We start from the raw sequence: 21,004 nt of genomic DNA on the forward strand, positions 1-21,004 counted from the left end.
AGCGGCATTTAAGAACCTATACACCTTGCTGTTATGTAGAGCGTTAGTTTCTTTCAGATTTCTTTTTAGTGACTGTACACTTAGTTACTATCGTATACGTTACAACAAACCTCAGCTATTTCTGCAGGCACTTGCAGGGTCTCCCTCGTATCTCTTTAGGGCCTCCCTTTGCAAAAGCATTTTCAAATAACTCACAATTGTTCAGGCTACTGATGTACAGAAGCTTGTGTTTACTACCAACATCTTACTCCTCATCTGTCTTACTCCATGTAGCATTCCTCACTACCAAGTTCATGAATAAGCTGCTTAAGAACAGTTACGTTTTATTCTATGCTTACTTAATACCTCAACAAGTTTGAACTTTCACAGGTTTAACATCAGCAATAACAGTAACCTTAGAACAATAAGGCACACATTAGTACTCTAACAATTTGAGGAATCAGTTTGTAACTATGCTATTAACTACCAGAAAGCAATAAGAGTTGCTACATCCTAAGGAAGAGCTACACACAGCAACACCTCTAACACAAAATCCTCAACACCCAGAGCCCATCCTACAACAACCTAAGAAAAAAAGCAGAGCAAACCTTAAGCTAACAGCTAAACTCAACTAAGCACTAAAGCATTAAACAACATCAGAACAAAAACATGCATACCAAAGGAAGCTTAAAAACAAACAGAAAACTCAATAAACAAGGCCTTATAAAGACTAACTGCCCAAGGCTGAGCTTAAATAGAGCCCCAGGACACCCAGGGTAGAGGATGCAGGGTGAAGACCCCAGGTGAGGCGGGTCAAAGCAATTAAAGGCTGTTAGTGCAGTCAGGGCCCTGATAATATCACTGCCTCCTCATGCTAAAGTAGTAATGATAGTAATGATGTTTGCTTGACTTTGCTCATCAAGAACAACTTTGACTCAGTATAAATGCCCCCCCTCCCCCCTTTTTTTAAGCTCTCTCTCTTAAATTCATCTGTCCAAACCTAATGCAGTTATCGGTCTGGTTACAGCTTAGCCCGAGCCTCTTCTAACCAGCTGTTTCTGTTTTTTTTTTTTTTTTTTTCCTAAACAGTTTATTTTGCAGGAATTTTGCTTCCCGAGCCTTTTAAGTGACATCATTTCCACTGAGGTGTTTGAATTATTTTCGTAAATAGCAGAACACTCATTTATATAATGGGAGAAGGTTGTTTTATCACTGTCAGTTTTTTCAATCTGCCATACCATAGTGGAAATGCATATGTTCATTCTCACACTCATACACACACACGCAATCCAATTTACATGCTTGGGGATGATTCATGCTGCATTTTAATGGACATGTTCTGAGATAGTGATTTAAAATGTATTTGAAATGACAGCTTAGAAAACTGTTTATAGCACACCTCATTGAAGTCCCCTGCATGCATGCTTGACTAAGTTCTACTTCACCTGAAACATCAGTAAATACGCCGGAATTGCTGTCATCCATGGGCTATTTTAAGTAGCAGATGCCTAAAATATTTTCATCAGGATTATCACAGGGCTATGAACAGGTAAGACAGCATTTATGGATAGTTTGTGTAGCTGTTTCATTCCTCTGGTTTGGGGGATTGCCTAACATCTGCCTCCCAAGCTGAAGGAATGTCCCCAGCCTTACTGTCCTACCTGACAAACCACTGGAGAGCATCCCTGATGTGCATGTGCCAGTCCCTGTTTGTTTTGTAGGAGCACGTGAGGTTGTTGTATCTCTGCTCTGACAAAGTACACAGCACGCTTAGCACACTTACTGTTAAGGCTCTGGGGTTTGGTGATTAGGGAGATGGAAAGGAAAAGTATTAGAACAGCTGAAATGGAAGGAAAATGTAACTTCAGAAGTAAAGTCAGATGCCTGATAGAATCTTTCAATTTTTAAAAAGTGTCTGAACACAGGTAAAGCCAAAAAATATTATATTCTTAAAAAAAAAAAAGTTATTTTTTCACCTGTCATTACGAATCATAAACTTTACTTGTCATGGCTGGTAACTGTGCCTGACATCTGATTTAATCTCAAGAGATCATTTCGTTGTGCAGATACTCAGATCTCAAACTCAGCAGCTATGACTGGTAGAATTGGTTTAATGGTACTCCAGAAAACCAGTGGCAGACTGAATAGAAGTGAAATGAGAGGCCAAAAGATTTCTAGAAATGCTAGAGAAATTTACACGAGTACACTGATGTAAGGATTTTCATGTCCATCTCTATATCCACTGTACTGCAGTAAAAATATGACTGTTCCTTATTACTGGAATAACAAAAGCTGGATCCTCAAATGGCAGATTGATAGATCTAATTTATTATTAGAACATTATTATTATATTACTATATATTTTTATAATATTATTCTCGTGAATTGTTACTGTACTGTACAAGCAAAAAAGGGGAAAAAAAAAAAAAAACAAAAAAACTTGTTTTGTGCTGCAAAGCAAGTCAATGGCTGGTTGCAAAGACATTAGGCAGTAAATGGGTCCAGACACACAGATGGACTGGGAGTAGCCAGAAACTGAACTGGTACAGGCTAGCCTGGTCTCATCATTGCACTGCATACTACAGGAACATTTCACTGCTTGGTATTTTTGCTGGCATTTCAAAGAAGAGGTCTGGGGGGCCATGTGGTACAGAGGCTTACATTGCCTTCCTGTGAGCGGTCGGGGAGGGAGATCACAGGAGAACACTCATCCAAAATGAGCAATAGAGTCTAGAACTTGCATGTGTAAGTGCAAGAACATGCAGGCTAGAGAAAGGTTAAAAAAATGAGGCAGAAAAAGGCCATGCAGTGAAGTAAAGCAATGAGCTTGAGGAATTTTCTTTTGAAGCATTATTGTGGCCAGGAAATAAGGTAACACAGCATAGGAGCAATGTTGGAATGGCCTTTATGTATTTTGTGAGGGGGAAGCTGAGTTGTGTGCTGAACAAGGAAGGCTTCATCGTAGTTGGTTGTGGGATTTTGAATTGCAGCGGTTTCACTGACAGAGGCCCCAGCATGCATCAAAGTAGTTCACGCGAGGGACTTAATTTGCAGTTACCTCCTTTCTCATACAGATGTAGGTGTGTTGGTATGGAAACCATCTATACAGCTGTGAGGGTAGTGCCACAGTTAAAACAGGGCCCTCTAAGGAGTCTCAAACCTTTCCTTTGTAACTACAGCAGTAAAGTTCTTGCTGGTGGCATTACGAGCGCTTAATACAACAAGACCCGAAGGCGGTTTAGATTGCTTTGGCTGCATTTAGGTGTTTTTGGTACTCTGAAACCGGCCTGCTGTTTGAAGCCAACGCTCACGGGGCGGGAGGCGCGAGCTCGGACTGATGCAGGTGCCAGGGGCGCCCCTCAGGTGCGGGACGGCCGCGGGCACGAGCCCGGCCGTTAGCGCCGCGCGATGCCACAGCGGTGCCGCCTCGTGCCCCCACAGCGCTGAGGGGACTCGCGGCGGGTGGGGCGGCCCCAGCGGCAGCGGTCGCCTCCCCAGCTCTGTTCCCGTCCCCGTCCCGGGGCTTCTCGTTCTGGCGGAGGAACGTGCCCGGCTCCCCCTGCCTGCCTCCTCCTCCTCCCTCAGGAGCGGCCGGGAAGCGCGGCTGTGGGCGGGCAGGGCGGCAGCGGCGCTACCCACATCGCCTCAGCGGGTGCCGCAGGGCCGCTGCGGAGCGCTCAGGTAAGGGCCCGGGGGCCGGCGGCCGGCAGGGCAGGCTGCCCGGGCTGCGGTCCGGGCCGAGCCGGGCCATGCGGTCCCGGAGTGATGACGCGCTTCCTGCCCTCCCCGCCGGGGGTCTGCGCCTCGAGTCCGCAGCGGCGGCAGCTGCGGGCGGCGGCAGAGCGGGAGCGGGAGGAGCGGGGGGAAGGAAGGACGGGGAGGAAGGAGGAGAGCAGCGGGCTCGGGTGCTCGGCAGCGCTGCTACGACGCCGTTCCCGGTAGGATCTCGCGGGGACCCCCGTCCTGCCCCGCCGGTGCACGCTGCAGGGGCGCCTGCTTCGTGCCGAGCCGCCGGGAGGGGAAGGCTCCGAGCCCGCTGCGGGCGGGGGGCGGCTGCCGCCGGCCGGTCCCGCGGGTGCGAGCCGCGCTGCGTGCACGGAGCCCCGCGGAGCGCTGCCCGCCCGGCGAGATGCCGCGTCCCGGCAGCGCTGCGCTGCCGCAGCCCCGTGCCCTGGGTCCGGAGCGGAGCCGGGGCGTGGGGGAACCGCGGCTCCCTCGGGGCTGCGGCCGGGTGGTAGGAGGTGGTGGTGGTGGGTGGGGGAGAAAGCTTTCTCCTCGCAGCACATTGGAAGTGACGACCTCCCAAGGACGGTCGTGCCGTGCGTGCAGCTGTGTGTGTGCCTCCCTTGCCCACAGACTCGCGGGACGGCTCTGCTTAGAAGCGGCTCGCAGCCCGCTCCCGTGGGGCCGCCCCCGGGGCGAGGCTAGGGGGTCCGTGAGCCCCGCTGCTCCCTGGCCGTCCCTTGCCCCGGGCTGCCCGGCCCGGTGCTGCTGGACTGTCTCCTGGTGCAGCGTCTTTTCGCACCACGGGTTGGCCTCCCGCGACGTGCCTGGGTACCCTCTTCCGTGCCACCCTGCCCCGTGGCTGCGGGGTGCAGGATGTGCTCATGCCTTGGGGTGAAACCCGCCATGGTCTGGGCAGAGCGCCTGTCCTGGAGCTGGGGCTTCTGCTGTCTTCGTGCTCATCTTCTGAGGAGTTTCCGCTGTGCTGACCAGCAGCTTTGATTTATTTGGGTTCTGCATTGGGTTTTGTGTTAAAACACTGCTGCAGTGTCTAGCTGGAAAGACCATGGGAATGTTCATTGATTCAAAAGCTCTGTCAGATTAAATAACTGCCTGCTTTTCTCCAGCTCTTTTATAAGCTTATTTTACAGAGCTGTGTTTTAGAGCCAAGTTTGAGCCATGTTAAATTTCAAGCCAGAAGGCCAACTCTGGGTTTGAAAGCGTGGTACTTCAAAGCATCAGATCTGCATGGTTGAGAGAGCCCATTAGCTATGGAAAATGCCCATATGATTAGAAAGCAAACAAACAACAGATCTACCAGATAGCTCTTGCTTATGTACCACAACATTTATTTTTATGTGCATGTCCACATGTTCTAAGTATAGGCGAAAGCTTCCAGTGTTAGTTAAGAATACCTTACAAATTGTAATATGTGAAAAACTTTCACGTTTATTTGAGGTAATGGTCAGATGGTACACCTGTTAGCTAGGTTGATGATGATTGAAGTTGTATGAACTGCTACTTTTGCTTTATCTTTCAAAATATGAAATATTTGAGGCAGTTCCTTGAAATTGAAGGCTACCACAGAGCTAGGAAAAAGCCTCTTCTGGCAAGTGTGTTTCATATGAGTTTAACAACAGCTCATTTAGCTAACTGGTACTGCAGAGCTAGAGGGTTAAGCTGAATTTTCTTCCACCTTTCCCGTTTTCGGCAAAATTGTTGAGCCTAAATAGGAGCTCTTGTTTCTGGTTGTGAGTCTAAGTCTCCAGGTTAGCCGTGACGAACTTGGTCAATATTTAAGTTTTGAATCTTTGTGTAAAACTTGATAACGAGTATAACAATTTCTAGTGGGATATCCATTTGTTTTATCATCCAAATTAGAGCACTTTGCCCTGAACGCTTCTGAATAATTGTCCTGTGTGTTCTTAGAGTAACATCTGTTGCATGATATCATGTAATGGAATGTGGTACAGCTTAATTTAAGTTGATTTGAAACGTTGCCATTGCACTGTAGTAGTGCCTCAGAGGGCGAGAGGTTTTTTTGAGGGGTGTGTATGTGATGGATTGGATAGGAGTAGAAGATGCTGAGAAACATGAATTTGCATTTGAACTGCAAAGGATTAAGTACTTTAACTCTGAGCTTGGTTTTCTGCGCAGTTTTTCTTAGACTTCTTTCATGATCTGCCAACTAATCTAATCACCAAATTCTACTTATATTAGGAAATGCATCTGTAGTTTAAAAATATAACTGATTAGTGTAAAACAGTATTGCAGTCTATTCAATTCTTTTTTATTTTTGGAGAGGGAGGTGTGGGCTTGACAGAAGTATCTGGCCGTGGCATCGCTTGAACTGCATAATCTTCATGATGACTTGGTTTTTGCTGTGGAAAAAATTACTTTATCTGATATTGGTCTGGAAAGACTTGACCCAGCATAGCAAGGGTGTTCTGAAGCATTCATAGTTGGACTATGTCACTTCATATGCTTACCTATAGAATATATATCTATCAAATCTGTGCAAATGTGAGGTCTGGGCAGCTTCCAAAAACGCCAGCACTTAATTAGTCATTACAGCAAGACATGAGTAGACATCCACCTCCATTCCTTATTGTGGCATTTTAGGGTCCGATAGCTGCTGCAATAGCAATACTGTGTGTTTGTGATGAGATGTGGGCAATGTTGCTTGCTGAACCATCATTCCAATACATAATGTTAGCATTAAAATACCAAAAACAATGTTTGAAGTAATCCTCATCTCCTCTCTAAACTCTGGGGTTTTCAATCAACTGCCAAATATGTAGACATCCTGATTTTTTTTTAAATAAACTAAATTTCTTGCTAAGTTCTCATCCAGATGCTGCGTTTGCACTGGATCTTAATTAAGAAGGGGAGAGATGTGTGAGAGCACTGAATCCAGCTTTCCAAAATTCATTTTTTTTTCCCCACTCATGAATCCTTTAAAGATTTGGCAAGTCTGTTTATACATGTTTCTGCAGACAATAGAATGCTGATGCAAATTGAGAAGACCAAACAAAATGGTTGGGTGTTGTTGCAAAGCAGGGGGGGAGGCTGTCTCAGTGTGTAATATTTTGCATATTAGGTTTCATTTGTTTGCTTTTGCATTGCAGTATGTCAGCCGGAACACATGTTGCTGGTGTGTAGTTGGAAGTTGTTTCAGGTAGTCTCATCTGTTTGTACCCAAAGAGGAATGCTAGGTTTTCCTTAGTGAGTTTTCCTTTTGACCACAGGTGGTAATAAGAACAATAAGTAAATTGAATTGAAGAACTTGTGGTGGCAGAGATGATGCAAATAAAACAGCAGAGCTTTTTTTTTTTCCGTTAGGCAGAATAGTTGAGGCCTTTACAACTCTGGATGAGACTGTTAGGAGTATGGACATCACATCGCTTTTTAAGCCCTTTTATTTTTATTTTTGTCATGAAACAATCTGCTTGTTTTCAAAAAAAAAATAAAAATCCAAGTCCGTTTGTGTTGCAAGTAGCCTGAGCAACTTAGACCTGTAAATGCAAGGCTGAACCACACGATGCTGAAATTCTAGGCCTGCTCAGTTGTTAGAAAACTGTGGCCTTCTATCTCTGGATGCAATAGGCAGATGCCTTTTGAGTGAGGCTTGGTGATGAGCCTGTGGTTAGTTTCGATGTTAATCTTGTAACTGTGAATGCTGATTTCTGTACCTGCTAATGCTGCTGAAAACCCATTTCATGGTAGTGGCAGAGGATCATTTCCCTGGGTGTGTTATGTGCACACATGATTATACTGGAATTGAGTTTGAATTAGCCTGCATACATAAAGCAATTGTGATAACATTTTGATGTTTTCCACTTCCAGCTGCAAGTTGGTATTCCATCCCCCGAGATCCACCCCCTCAATTCTCAAAGCTCCAGTGCTCTTTTGCCAAAGCATATTCATAAAGCCAGAGAACACACTGACTGACTTCACAACATGAGGGTGGCCATACAATAATAAGTCTTGTCTTAAAATATCTTTACAGTACTACGCTGTTGACTTCTTACTTGTAGTCCCTTTACTTGGCAGCAACCAACTGAATTTCTGCCAAGGTGGGTCAGACAGGCACTCGAAACTGCCTCACTTGCATTCTCCGTAGGTAGCTCATCTTTCTGTGTTTGGGCAGCAGGAAGAAAGTGGCAACTGAAGTGAATTGTAAATGAACCTTGTGTCTTTCTATCTGGCAGTGTTCGTAACACTGAGATTTTATTTCCATAGAAAAGTGACATTTAACACAGGAAGAGGCCAGGAGGGTTTCACTCTTCTAAATCACAGCAAATAACAATTAGGGTGTTAAAGAATTAGTGGTACTATATGGGACATGCAGTTTTTCAAGCTGAATAACAATTTACATTTCTATCAGCTGAGGTAGAAGTGTTTGTTACTGTAGTGTGTCAGTGTTGAGTGGGGTGGTAACTTAAACGATAGGATTGTCTTCAGTTTAGGAAGGCCTTCAGAGCTGCATAGGGATTTTCGTAGCACATGTATGCTTGTATATTTGTGTCTAACGATCTCTTATTTTTCTTGGTAGCTGATATCTGTAATATTGTTCATTTGCCTTTGTTGAAGCTACCTGGAATCTAGCTTTTAATGTCGTCAGTTTACAGAGGTGGTATGTACTAATGGGAAAGCTGTTTTATTTTTTGGAATGTGATACTTAAAGTTCAAATGTAGATGAAATACATAAGCATAAAACAGTCTTGAAAATTTACTGGTAGTAAAAGTCAGGCTTGAATGTGTATTAGTGGAAACATTAATTAGCCTTAAAGGCATTGATGGGAAGTATCTCTTATCTTTGACTGTCCAATTTCAATATGCCAAGTACTGTGTAACAGGAAACAGCAAGGTGGTACTTGCTGGAGAGACAGAGGAGAAAGAAAGCAGCCAAGGCAGGGAATGAATTTCTGGAAGAATTGATAATTCAGCTGTGTTGAAGAAAAGACCTATAGTAATCTATTTGGAAGGATGGTGGTAGGAATGTGATGGTGGTGTAGAACTAAAACACAGTGCTTTAGACGTGATAAAAACGTTGAAATAACAGGACAGAATTGAAATTCATTGATGGTCCTATAAATGGATATATGAATAAATGAGGTCAGGAATCAGAACTTGAATGCTACATTTCCCTGTAGCTTGCAAGTTCTGTGTTTCCTTGTAATCTTCCTATTTTTGGCCACAAATTTTCTTGTCTTAATTTTTGTTCGTGGTTTAAGGAAACATTTCCCGTTGTTAAGAGGTATCTGAGTTACCTGGGGAAAGGATCGAGTGATCGCCAGTGCTGCACAGCAGGACTGCAGGGTCAAGCAGAAAGAAACAGTGGCAGGCCTCCTGAGCCAGAATATCACTGAAGGAACTATTACAGGGAGGGAGAGAGAAATGCCCAGCTTCACTTTAAAACAGCAAAGGCTGTGGGAAATGAGATAATTTTCTTGTGATGTTTATAGCACTCCTGGGGAATGTTATGTGCATTAGCTTAAGATGTACAGTCCCCAGAGGAGAACCCAAGGTCTTATATGCACCCACCCTGGAAAATGTTAATATTTTGAATTAAAAATAATAATAAAAAAATCATTGGCTGGTTTTGCAGTGGTAGGTAAGGCCCAGGTCAGTGTGGTTGTAGGTGAATTGCCTAATTGCATGTTCAGCTGCAGCATGATGCTAACCAGACTTAAAAGCAGCTGAGGAAGCCAAGAGAAACATAACTGAATGTATAGAAGAAAAACCCGTGAAGGAAGCATGATTAACTGGATTTTGTGTAGTGAGGTAGGACAGGCCAGACTGTGCATTAGGGAAAGCACAAACCCAGGCACCAAGAGGAGAGAAAGGGGATTGCAATGAGTTAGATGGGCCTTGTCTAAGGCCACTGTATGTAGAAGATGTAGTGAAGTATGGGATCAGTTCAAATGGATTCATAGGTGCTATATGGGTGAGCGACATTTTGTCCCTTGAGAGATGAGAAAACAAAGGCCAGGGGCTAAACAGAACAAACCCTTCCCAGGAGCAGAAAATAGTTTCCTAGTAATGCTACCTGTATCCATTGCACTGACTGTGGTAGTTGGAGAATGTGGTTGCTTGAGTTTTTCCTCCTTTTCTATACTGCCCTGTTGTGTTGTCCAAGACAGCCACCTCGTTCCAGAAGAAGCAGATACGCAGCTCTTATGGGGAGATGCATAGCTGTTCCTGAAAGAAAATGGTCCAGGCTTGAGAGATCCCATGGTAGTGATCACAACAAACCATCCCACATTAACACCAAGTCTTTAAGTACCAAAGTACCATGGAAAACAATACTATGAAACTTGATGATCTCGAGGAAAAGAATTATGTTTAGTAGCTGACCATGTAGTTGCACAGTATGGCTTATGAGTCCAGCTGTGCAAATCAGATAAAACCTGGGAAGTTTTCATGTTGCAGGGTTTTGAGTGTGCCTAATAGTGTTATGGTGTGTTTTTTTTTTTGTGTGTGGGGAACATGGTAACCATGCATTTGGAATTGTATTATCTGTCTTCATGCTTTACTTTGTAGGTAATTCATGGCAAATCCTGTGGTGTCTGGCCAATGCTGTGTTAAGAACGCTGCTGGCCACCCTGGGTGACAAATACTCAGCAGCTGTACCACTTGGGGACAGACATCGTGGAATCAGGCAGGCCTAATACTGGCCATGCTAGCCAATCATTTCTGCAATAGTTGCTCTGTTCATTAGTGTTAGGGAATCTGGTGCTTAATATAATTATCAACTTTTTATGAAGTTGCTTTGGGAAGTTCTGTAAGAGTCATCTTAACACAAAGTTTGGCAGTCGCTCGGTGTGTGTGTGCATGCACACCTGTATTAAATCACTTTGAGTAGTCCGCTACCTAAGCGTGCTAACTACCCTGATTTAACCAGATACCTGAGTTCTCTTTGGTTGAGGTTTTTTTTTTTTTTTCCTTCATATAGAGGAGGTTGTTACAAGGAGTACTGTTAGCCCAGCTCCAAACCAGAGATTATTACTTGGTTTTATGAAGAGTCTGGAACAGGGGGTGCTGTTTGTTAGTAACTTGTGCCTGTTTTAATAAAAAAAATTATCTACATTTACTTGTTCATGGAGGTTCAAGTCATGTTCTCTTAGTCTGATGAATACTTTGTCTTTAGCTCTTTGTTGTTTGGTCTTGATAAAGCATTGCTTTGTACAGTTTACCATGCTTCATTGTCTGACAAGCCTTGACCGTATGAGGTATTTTTAATTCTGTAATTGCTGGTGGGATGGTGATGGCATGCTGTAGCCCATCGGTGTGGGTTTCTGGGTTTTCACGGTCTTGCAGTGGGGTAAGATCACTTGCTTGCTCTTAACTTCCAAAACTTCATTTTAGTCTGCAGCTTTGGGTGCTACCTCTTGCTTTGTGTGTGCTACGCATGAACAACAAAACCCTATTTTTTTTTTTTTTGCCTCACTTTGTGAGATCTAGTTCTAGTGTAAGTGATATATTACCCATTTCCTTACATGGCAACTGACAAGCCACCGATGAAGCCGTGAGTAGTGTTGTAGTCATTGTTAAACTGAAGTACTTGTGTTCAAATACTGATGATCAAAGCAGAGTGGAAGGGGGATTTCAAGTCTGTTTGCTCAGGTGTTGAACTGAGGTGTTCAGGATCCTGTATTCTTGCATAGCTGCATATTAGAAAAACTGCTAGCTGTGCATTGATCCAGCTGGTTGATGCACATGGATTTTTAACGAAAAAAACAAATCTGCCACGGTATCTTTGCATGCAACATACAGCAACACTTTTCAAGCGAGATGAGATGAACAAAATCACAGCTACAGAGGGCCCTAAACCACTTGGTTAGAATTCCTTGTCTTCCCTTGCCTTGCATTCTTGTACTTAAAATGGGGTGTTAGGTAATGTGACCCCTGTGTGTTGTGTTAGCAAACAAATTCTAATGATCACACCTTTGTGAAGTGTGGCCTCAGGTCATGTCACATAAACTTTTAGAAATAAACATTCCTAAATAATTGAAGTATTTTTTTCTTTTGTCTAGGACTTCTAAGAAGGGACAGTAATTCTTAACTCAGTTTGTTTATTGGCCAACACAATGTAGTTTTCATCCTGCCTTAGGCTACAGAGCTTCCCTTAAAGATAAGTTTCAAGTACCTGCTAAACATCTGCTATCAGGCGGCAATACTGTCTTGGTACCCACCCAATAAGTATATCTCTTCGTGTACAGCTCAGCTTTTTGTAGCTGTCATGGGAGTTGTAAGGAATTAAACACAACTTCAGTCCCTGAAGAGGATGCAGAAGCAAGGTGGGATTGCTGATAACAGTCCCTTCGGTAAAAAGGGAAGATTAAGGAGGGAGTTGCTTTTTCAGTTGTTTACAAGGAACCTGATAAAACCAAAGGAAAAATGTAGAATGAGGACAGAAAATACATGGATAAAAGAAAAAAGAGAGGCAGGTGTTTTTTTTAACTGTAGTTACAACTTTGTAAAGACAGAAGATTGGCAGTATAGTGCAATTGGTATTGACTAATCTTTTATTTTCTTGACTCTATGCTTAAAATTTCTTGCTCAAGTTGTACCTTCTGTTATTTAAAATAAAATTGCATTACTACCTGTGAAGTAGTCTTTGCACTAGTATGATCAGATAGGGAAAGCAATCATCTTAACTTCTAGAAAGTCTTGTTTCTATGTAGTGAGTATGTGGTACCTACGTGTATTTCTTACAGGCTTTTTTTTTCCTTTTAGAGTTAAATTATTTTTTAAGAGGAGAGTCCCCAGTTTACCTTATTTTATTTGTGACCTTTTCCTATACATTTATTCTCTGGGATCCCTCTCTCCCTCATTTGGAATGGGTAAGAATAGCAGGAAGCAGCTGTGGGTGCTGCTTCACATGACAGGTGAGTCAAGATGCTGGAGACATGTTATGCAAGTGATGTTTACCTTCCTTCAGGTAAAACCACCTTCCTTGGTGTTCATTAGAGGACAATTGTTTTTTTTTCTGCCTGGTCAATTTAGAGATACTTGAAACATTTGTACTTGTTGGGAAGTTGCCGTTGGAAATTCTAGCAATTCATATTTGAGATGTCTCCAACTGGCTTAGAATTAGAAAAGCTTTCTTCTGACAATACTTACAGAATATTCCAATGCACAATAGGAAAATGCTTGTTACTCTGTACTACACAATTAGGTAGTACGTAACTGTACTTACTGAGTACTACGATAATAAAGACCTAGTAGTTGTACAACCACGCTTGTCTAAGAAGCATGACTCTTGGAAGCAGCTGGTTGGATCTAGACTTGGACAGTGCTGGTTGACAGAGCACTGTGAGTGTGTCAGTGACCACTAGGTAAGGAAACAATGGGCACGTGTGATAGTGGAGCTGGAACAAGTAGGGCAGAGGTTAGCCTTTACTTCTCGTTCTTGGTTCTTGTTCTTTGGGGGTTAAGGAATACTTGCATGAAAACAACTCTTTCTTCAAAATGGGGCCAGACTGAAGTATTTGTAGAAAAAACTTCAGGTGATATGGTTTGGGGAAGAATGTCAACAAGTGAACCTGTGTTACTGTTCAGTATACTTTGATTAGGTAATGCAAGTCTTGGGAACAAGGAAGTGAGATGTGAATGGTGTTGCAGTAACCTGGTGCTAGTTCTTTACTTTAGAAATTCAGGGGGTTATAACAAAGAATCTGTTTGTATTCATCAAAAAAAGCTGTAGTGTCATGTGGAAGATGCAAGTCCTGACTAATAGTTATTGGAGTGAATTCAGAGCAGAATTTCAAAAGCTAAAAATGTGCATTTCCAGCAACCCTTGGTTTCCATTGCAGCTTTGATTTTTATTCAAGAAATGAAGTGGGGATCAAGGGCACACAATCAATAAGCATTGGCCTCTGTTAAGTGTGTGGTGTCCGGGGACATATAACCAGCTTTCTGGAGCCATCCACAGTTAGATGTCTGGAGACTAAGGCCTTTGTTTCTCCTTGTTTAGTTGCATCTACTTTGGAAGGCTTTCTTTGGCACACAGAAGGGAAAAGGTTCTCACCTCTTCTGCAAAATCCTTTATGTGAAGAGGATACCCTTAGGAAGGTTTTGATTATAACAGAAGTTCTGTCAAAGACGATTTCTATATTATGAAAACTTGAAATTATCTGTCCGATACATGAGCAGATAGTGACTGCTGTTTCCACTCAAGGGGGGTGGAGTTCAAAGACAGTGTGCTTAACCATCTAATTGTTTAATAATAAAAATTGGCAGAGCCTTGATCTTAAGGTTCTCTCATCTGAATGTTATACTGCAAATGAATGATATAGTGGTGTGTCTTCCTAGTGGGATGAGTAAAGAACTAAAGCATTTGAAATGCATTTGCTTTAGAGGAGTCTGATTTTCTTGTGCTGGAGGAAATAAGCTGATGGTTATACTGCTCTGAGACGGTCTGGAAAAGTCTGCAAAGAGCTACAGCGTATGAGTATAATAGATAACAATTTAAGTTTGCTTATATTGACAGCTCGTGGTTTCAAGTGGTCTCTTGGCTTGTTCAGCAGCAAGTCTTGCAATAGTTAATGTCTCATGCAGCTAAACAAAGAAGCAGTCTTTCTTGGGTGTTTGGAAGAAATATATAGGCCAAAGGCAGTGCTCACCAGGTAGTGCAGAAAATGAATTTGCCAGTAACACGGCTTTGAAATCCCCAAATCAGGAAAAGAGGAAAAGAATCTCATTTTTCCATGTATGTTCTGTTGTCCTGCTGTGTCTTCTGTTTAATGGTTTCAAATACATAGCAACTTAGTGTTACATAAAACAAAGTGTAGATAGTGGTTTCCATGCTTCTAACTTCATTTGAAGTGTGTTGATACCATCTCTCATTGAATGGAGTTGTTCCAAGTTCTAGTCCTACTGGAATAGCCGTGCAATGGTGTTTGTGCTTACTGTTTGTTTATTAAGGTGTTGCTAACAATCACACAAGATAGAAGTGCAAAATGAAGATTGTTGACAGGACTCAGTAGCAACTACAGGATCCTGAACACTAAGAAAAATGTTTTTTAACTTGCTAGGGCCCTAGGTTACGTCTAGGATGTAAGGATTTAGGTTTACAGCTTGGAAAAGTGCATCTCTGGGTAATGTGGAAGACTGCATATACACTGCAAAACTGGTTTACACTTGATATTTGTAGGAAGGACTGCAGTAGCATTCAAGTAAAGAAAGCTTTTTGATTGTATTTTGAGAAGGTAGGGCTACCCTTGTCATATGACTGTTACTATGCTTAAAGACAATGCAGATTGTTGATGAGGTGGTCAAGTTGTGTTTTCTGTCACATATACTTATGATGTTCTCTTCTATCGAATGCAGTTTTTCTGTTATCCATGGAAGCAGTTGAAGTCTTTGAAATACAACGGAAATCTGTGTACCTGTAAGTACACAGAACCGTCGCACCCTCTATCAATGAATTACTGGCATCTATTTTTTGTTTCTGCATTCTCTCTCACTCTCTCTCTCTCTCTCTCTCTCTCTCTCTCTCTCTCTCTCTCTCTGGGAAAAGTGAGCTTGGTAGTTTAAGGCCAAATTCTCCAGTCACTCGATACTTCATTCTTTTTGCACGTAGCCCATCTGTGGATTCCAGGGCACTTCTGGGGATCAGAGCTGCGTAGCCGTGTGGGCAGGACTGATGTGGTTATACATGCTACAGTCAAAGTCCTCAACTTAGCACAGTTCAAGTTGAGACTCTTAAGGGGACCAATTCTTTTTGTTGCTTTGTATGTATAGGTATTGGCTGAAGGATCAGAATTTTGCCCTTCTCAGAAACATTATAGGCATGTGTTTGCTTTGTCAAAGGTGAAGTCAGAGACCTCTGTAAAGGGTGAGGGGAAAGAAATTGTCATAGCAAATGGAGTTCCTAAGCCCAAATGTCAGGCTTGGATTTGTAAGAGTAATCTGAAATACTGACTGTGCAGGCATATTTTGACCAATGGCTTGAGTTTGAGGCTTTATTAAACTTGTATCCCCCACCCCATCTTTCATATCCCCTTCTCCAGTAACCTTTCATATACTCTGTGAACATGATGACAAGTCTGAATTGCTGTGTTCTGATGATATGAGAGAAGCCCGGAGAGTAGATTATGCACATCAGTGTTCATTTTAAAAGTCTTCTCTTAATCACAAAAGTATGTACTTTCTCAGGAAACTTAATATTTTCAAATTATTGCATAAGTAAATTAAAAAAAAAAAAAAAAAGCAAACAGTTTCCAGATGTGCCCCATCAGGTTTGGCTAATGATAAATGTTACTTTAAGTGTATTCAACAGATGCCATTCCTAACATTACTGTAGTAGGGATTTTGTTTCCTGTACAGCTGACATTCAGAATCCAGTTGTGTTCATGGTATCACTGGATAGGAATTACCAAAAGTATAATTCAAATGTAGCAACATTTTTATGAAACTAGTTGTTAGCAGGATAAAACGAAGACTGTATAGGTGAACAAGACTATTACATTTAACACTGGTGTTTTAGGTTAAGAACATCTGAAGCACATTTTACTATAGGCTCGGATATACAAGGTACTGGCCTAATAATCTGAAAACCACTTCTGACAACACTTGTTCAATAACTTGTTACTGATGGTGCTGTACATGACAAATTTAGCTATTTTTTGATAATGAAAGTGCAGCTTTTAACCTTGATGGGTGAATTGCTATCTATCACAATGAATATTGAAAAACAAACCTAATGATACTGAGCTAGGTTGTATACCTAATGATATTTTGTCTTGAGATAGCTAGCAATTTGGGAAAGATTAAAAGTGTGTTGTACCCATTTTACCTGGGAGTATATTCCTTCGTATTCAAGAGGATATAATTGACCTCATCTTGCAGTGATGTGTAACTTTTATTATAGTTTCTTCCAGCTTCCTGAGCGTTAATATCACTTTGACTGAAGAACTTGGAAGGAGGCTTTTAGCATCTGGCATGCTCTCTACTTGTGTGTTGTTTAGGATTTTATCTGTTGCAAATTCTGTTAAACTTAGTTAAGATGAGCTGTTATGTGTGTGCTTTTAATTTTCTTGCTCATTTTTAGTGGCAAAAAAGAGGAAACTTGAAGATTTTGTTAATTTTGACTTGTACCTGGAATATGAGCAGCCCATTTTGTGGTGCACTGTAACTGTATCATGTATACTGAAGATGAAAGTCTGTTAGCCTTTGTTACTACTTATCTCAAAACTCAAAAATACATTTCTTGGATTTTGGTGTTTAACTTTTGTTTCTTAAATACCTGTTTTTTCTTATTTGTGAAGCTTTAACTTTTAGGGCAAATATGTATGTGTTTTTCCTTTATTTTCTTGCCCTCCTTCCACCCTCCCCAATTGTTGATATGGTAAACATTCCCAAAATATTTAGTAGCTGCATACTGGAGTGCAGCCTGTGAAAATAAAGGTGTCATTCCGTGGAAAATGAACGCCTGCAAGCACTGCTGCAGTTACTGTCCTATTTTCCTATTTTGAGAAGAGCAAATCCTATTATACCTCAACTTCAGTAATTTTGTCTCTTTAATTAGGTGTTTCAAGACTTCAGATGAATGCCATCTAAAAAAAAACAAAAACTGAAAGAAGCAAACAAACAAAAACAACAACAACAAACCCTCACAAATTCAGTGCCCAGTTATGAGGGATAGAGCACTTGGCCTCTGTAAAAAGCTGTTTTCTTTGATGGTTGGCAGATCACAGGACAGATAGCTGCTCTGCTCTGATTCTCCTTTTGCTACTCTAAATAGGGAGTATATATTTCAATTGCTTGGTGTTAATACTAAAAACAAGCCTTGCTTTTTCATGTTGGGTGTGGTTTACAAGAAATACTTAGTTCCAAATCCTGGTAAGAAGAGCTCATTACCAAGTTGTTCCAGCAGCACAGAGATGCACCATCCAGATGGAACAGTTGTCATTAATTCCACTTTCTTCTCAGTTCATTATGTTCTGTGTGAAGATGGGGAACTTATTCATGGATTAGCAGGTATTGATAGCAACAATTCTAAAAGGTTCAAATCTTACATTAAGGGGGTAGAGCTTAGACTTCCTATCCAGTGAGGAACCTAACTTTGCTGTGGAGTCTTAAATCCTGTGTGGCAGTGCACACAGGACATAGAGTGAAGCTGGGGATGTTTGTGTTACATGAGTGACTGACTTCTCATCTCTTTCTCAAATACGATTTTTTTGATATACTTAGATCATGTAAGGTTGTTGATTGAACCAGTGTAAATCTTCAAGGTCCATTAAAAACTGGATTCTACTCCATAAGTTATGTTTTAAAGTAAATCTCACCAGCACTTAGTATAATTTCATGTATGCTTTTCTCTGGAAGTCTTTTTGTTTCCTTTCAAGAGTAGGTAAAGGGTTTGCTGTTGGTACCAGGTTGTAATAGCTGCCTTATCAGAAGACATGAAACTTTTCATGCAGAACTCTGATCACTGTTCTGTGCTAAGCTCTGTAGTAAACATGGTTCTAAAGCCTGTTTCTTCCTTCAGGTAAGCAAAGAAAATGCAGGTTCTGTGCTGGTTCTTGTGCTGGCAAAGAATTTGTGGTGATTCCAACAGAGCAGCAAGCTGATGTTCATTCACTTGAGCATCTACAAACCAGCCTCCTGACAGGAGTAGCTACAGTGCTCACTGCCATTCACTTTTTCCAGAAATTAATAACATTAGAAATTAAGAATTTAGAATTAAAATTAGAAAGAATTAAGAAACATCCAGAAATTAATAACATAAATGAACTATAGTACAACACTTAGCTTCTTGATGTAGTTAGGGCAGAGAAACATTTGGGCAATGAGTTGACAGAAGACTTGTTTGACTTCCGATGTGCCTAGCAAATAAAATCCCCTCCTAACTCTTCAAAATTCAAAACATTCTTACGTTCATAATTTGAATTAGTGTTAATTAATTTGACATTAGGACAGAAGTCATGATCAACAGTGTGCTTTGATTTTTTTTATTATTTTTGTGGGGAAACAGATATAACTAATGTTACCCACTTTTTTGAAGCCGGACTAGAAGCTGGAGACTCCCTTTGAAAGAATGTTTCCGTTTATTGAAGTTTGCTTTCTAAAGGATACTTGCAGCCAAACAAAATTTTCATATAAGCCAAAGTAATGCAAAATCTATTCCTACAGCTGATAAGGAAACTAGTGTTAGTTGTGCTTCCTTACTCCACATTTCAATGCCAGCTACTTCAGAGTTCATTGCATTTGGCATTAAAAGAAATGACACACAGAACAATAGCTGCTGACTTTGTTACTGGTTTGTTGTAGAGATGGTCAGTGTAGTTTGTCTTGCCAGTTTATGAAGTTTTCCAATTGCTGCTTTAGAGTATTTTGTTTGAAATACTTGTGCCTTTTGTTTATTTCTCCCTTCTCAGCAGAAGTAGCTTAGAGAATTGAGTGTTAATTTGGAAATGACCTTACTTGCCTTCATTTATAAATAGCAGTGAGAAAGAAGGGGATTCCCCTGCTGCTCATGCCCCATTCATGGCTTCCTTTTTCTGTTCAAACTGTACCTTACAGTGCGCTGTGACTTTGAGCCCTCAACAAGTTGCAACAAATTCAGCTGTACTCCAAAAACAATGCACTTTGGGTCTTGAGCTGGTAAAGTCACTGTGATAAGTGTTTTTTTTGTTGTTGTTGTTTGTTTGTTTTTGCCTGGGACAGGATAAAAAACTAGGTAACAGGAGACTTGTCAAAACGATTCTTTTGATATTCATAGCTACATGCTACTTTGCGTATTTCACGCATTGATCTGCTATGCCTGAAATTTGAAGAAAATAAATCTTGAATGGATGATAGAAAGGAAAAAACTTTTTGTTTATATTGCTTTCCCTTACGTGGCTATGGTTCTTGTACTGCAGCTGTTATGGAAGCTAAGTCCTTGGAATAAATGATGAAGGAACTTAGCAATGTTTTGGTGTGTGTTCTTTCTTTAACATTAAAAAAAAAATCTTCAAAACTATCTGTGATATAAAACATTAATAAAAACGCACTCTTATTAAATCAGGTATTTTAATATCACTATTGCTAAGCGTTCTCAACCATTCAGTTACAAATATTGCAATGCTAGCTAGTTGATAATTGTCTTACCAAAATGTATCTTTGGCCAAATATAGGTAGGTGCTGGCATTTACCTTGTATGCTGTCTTCAGATCTTACTACTTATATCTCTGACTTTGCAACGCAGTAAGTGTTGGTGTGTTGGAAGCAGCTGATTACTTAAAACACGATTGATACTTGATCTAGATCCTTGATCTTGAAAGTAATACCACTGGGACAGCAAGAGTCCTAAGTCAGTGATTTCTAGTGGACTGAATGAAAAACACCTGATTGCTGCACTGCTGCATAAAATGTTCTGTGTCTGGCAGGTGGATGATAAAGTAGAGTTGGTGTGTCGTTATTTTGTGCATGATGTGATTCAGTTGTTTAAGGGAAAATGGTGTTAGCTTGGTGTCTGACTTAAGGGATAATGAAACTGATTGGGCATAGGTATTTGTTTTATACCATTTATCAAATCAAGGTACTAAAACTGTGGGAGAAATTAGAATTAGTCTGAAAAAGGTGAGCTGCAAATAGACTCATGTCAGTGCTTCTCCATCCTTCTGCTCTCATCAGACAAGCTAAAATCAGATTTGTCTGATTCAGCCTCTCCATGACTGACACAACTAGGTCAGGAGCAGCGATTGTTTTTGCACAGCATCTCTTGCTTGTGGCCCGCTTCCCCACCCCCGTCCCTTGGGTGCCCATTGTAGTGTAATTCTCCCTTAGAGATTGGACATTTTGTAATTTCACGTCTTAGATCTTTGTCACCTATGTCTTTTAATTCAAAATGCTGGACCTAAGATTGCTGAAACAGTCAATAACTCAGTCCTTCAGACGTGATCATTGTTTTCTCTTCCCTTCTGCTGGCTTCAGTACTCAGTCATTGATTCTACACTCAGAACTGTTCCTAGGTTTTCATACTGTCAGCAATACTAGCCAGAATCTTCTTTTTCGCTAAAGATACACTGGAAGTAACTTCCTGTTCTTCTACTTAAAACCCTTCGTGAAAATCATTACTTAACTTTTCATTTATTTTAGTTTCAGGTGAGAAATCTGCTTGCTAATAGAATGTTTAGTTGGCTTAAAACTTGATCTTTTTTTTGTCCCTTCTATGCTGTTATGTTCAATAGTCTGTTGAACTCAGTTTCATGGTATTTTGAGAGTACCACTGAGGGAATGTAATTTTTCATCAGGGCTTGATATTGTGGATCCTTAAGCTGTTGCAGACAACTTTAAAAACTCCAAC

At 41.2% G+C, this 21,004-nt stretch overlaps 1 protein-coding gene across 1 annotated transcript in view; it reads left to right on the forward strand.

Moving 5' to 3' along the window:
• The first annotated feature begins 3,773 nt into the window (after window positions 1–3,773).
• The window catches only part of TLN2 (talin 2), a 177,238-nt gene continuing 160,007 nt past the window's right edge, over window positions 3,774–21,004 (forward strand). The window contains exon 1 of the mRNA XM_035553894.2: window positions 3,774–3,917. The gene's annotated coding sequence lies outside the window, so the exon portion shown is untranslated. The remainder of the gene's footprint in view (window positions 3,918–21,004) is intronic.

Source organism: Cygnus atratus, chromosome 11, assembly GCF_013377495.2.
Source record: "Cygnus atratus isolate AKBS03 ecotype Queensland, Australia chromosome 11, CAtr_DNAZoo_HiC_assembly, whole genome shotgun sequence".
Classification (NCBI taxonomy): domain Eukaryota; kingdom Metazoa; phylum Chordata; class Aves; order Anseriformes; family Anatidae; genus Cygnus; species Cygnus atratus.